Source organism: Calidris pugnax, unplaced genomic scaffold (genome assembly GCF_001431845.1).
Source record: "Calidris pugnax isolate Ruff unplaced genomic scaffold, ASM143184v1 scaffold32, whole genome shotgun sequence".
Lineage (NCBI taxonomy): Eukaryota > Metazoa > Chordata > Aves > Charadriiformes > Scolopacidae > Calidris > Calidris pugnax.
The window spans coordinates 10,228,784-10,230,811 of record NW_015090783.1 but is presented as its reverse complement, the minus strand read 5'-3'; the positions used below and the strand labels follow the sequence as shown (position 1 = coordinate 10,230,811).

Below are 2,028 nucleotides of genomic sequence, written 5' to 3'. Positions count from 1 at the left end.
AAGGGCTAAAGCTTCGGGGAACCCCCCACCCGTGAATATTGGGGTGCTCGGAGGGGCACCCTGGGGAGCAGCCCCCCAAATAGAGCGGGGAGAGGCGCCCACAGCGGCCGACATGCACCCACGGGTGTCCGTGTGTGAGTGTGCGAGTGCACACGCTGACACACACACGAGCTGCGTGTGCCTGGATGTGGGCTTGTGATCACCCGTGGGGATTTGTATAGGTATAAATAAATATATAAATATATATATATGTGTGTGTGCACGAGTGCAGCTGTATCTGCCCGTACTTATGTACACCCGGGCACACGCGCATCTATTTATTTATTTATTTAGTATAAATTATATATTTATTAACACACACACACAGCCGCGTGTGCCTGGGTGTATTTGCTGTGGGTTCATTTTAGGCCCCGCCAGAGTGAAAGGTCTCACCTGAGGTTGGGCCTCACCCTGTTTTCCTGTTATTTGGGGTGGTATTCAAGGGCTAAACCTGCGGGGAACCCCCCACCCGTGAATATTGGGGTGCTCGGAGGGGCACCCTGGGGAGCAGCCCCCCAAAATAGAGCGGGGAGAGGTGCCCGCTCCGGCAGCGGCCGACGTGCACCCATGGGTGTCCGTGTGTGAGTGTGCAAGTGCACACACCAACACACACACAGCCGTGTGTTCGCCGGCCGACTCGGAGGCCAAAGAGCTCCAGGCTGAAGCCAAGCAGGACGCTCAGCTGGGGGCCACCAGCAAGTCCCCCACTTCCCCCCAAGCAGCCTTCACCCAGCAGGTAAGAATCCTCTTTCCTCTTTCTCTTCCCCCCTCACCCCCAGCCCAGCCTCTCCTTATTTTTTATTTTTCCCCTTTCTCCGCGTTTTTCCCCCCAAATGCCCGCTCCGCTGGGTGGCTGCTGCTGCTCTGGGCGCTGATGAGTCATTTTAGGCCCCGCCAGAGTGAAAGGTCTCACCTGAGGTTGGGCCTCACCCTGTTTTCCTGTTATTTGGGGTGGTATTCAAGGGCTAAACCTGCGGGGAACCCCCCACCCGTGAATATTGGGGTGCTCGGAGGGGCACCCTGGGGAGCAGCCCCCCAAATAGAGCGGGGAGAGGCGCCCACAGCGGCCGACATGCACCCACGGGTGTCCGTGTGTGAGTGTGCGAGTGCACACGCTGACACACACACGAGCTGCGTGTGCCTGGATGTGGGCTTGTGATCACCCGTGGGGATTTGTATAGGTATAAATAAATATATAAATATATATATATGTGTGTGTGCACGAGTGCAGCTGTATCTGCCCGTACTTATGTACACCCGGGCACACGCGCATCTATTTATTTATTTATTTAGTATAAATTATATATTTATTAACACACACACACAGCCGCGTGTGCCTGGGTGTATTTGCTGTGGGTTTAAGAGCACCCGTGGGGATTTGTATAGGTATAAATAAATATATATATATGTATGTGTGTGTGCACGAGTGCGGCTGTATCTGCCCGTACATATGTACACCAGGGCACACACATATATCTATTTATTTATTTATTTAGTATAAATTATATATTTATTAACACACACACACAGCCGCGTGTGCCTGGGTGTATTTGCTGTGGGTTTAAGAGCACCCGTGGGGATTTGTATAGGTATAAATAAATATATATATATATGTGTGTGTGTGCATGAGTGCTGTATCTGCCCGTTTGTATGTACACCCAGGCACACGCGCATCTATTTATTTATTTATTTAGCATAAATTATATATTTATTGACACACACACAGAGCCGTGTGTGCCTGGGTGTATTTGCTGTGGACTTAAGAGCACCCGTGGGGATTTGTATAGGTATAAATAAAAATATAAATAAATATATATATATGTGTGTGTGTGCCTGGGTGTCCATATGTACAGGCAGATACAGCCACACTCGTGCACACACAGCTCTGCCCTCACCGGGCCCAGGGGGTGTCACACGTGGGCACCCCCACAGCGACCCTGGGGTGCCCCTTATCACCCCCCCAACTTCTCTGACCTGCGTGTTACCAGG

At 51.4% G+C, this 2,028-nt stretch overlaps 1 protein-coding gene across 1 annotated transcript in view; it reads left to right on the top strand.

The window, feature by feature from the left end:
- TBX5 (T-box 5) overlaps positions 1-2,028 on the top strand; it is a 77,624-nt gene that overhangs the window by 34,788 nt on the left and 40,808 nt on the right. The gene's annotated exons all lie outside the window — the stretch shown is intronic.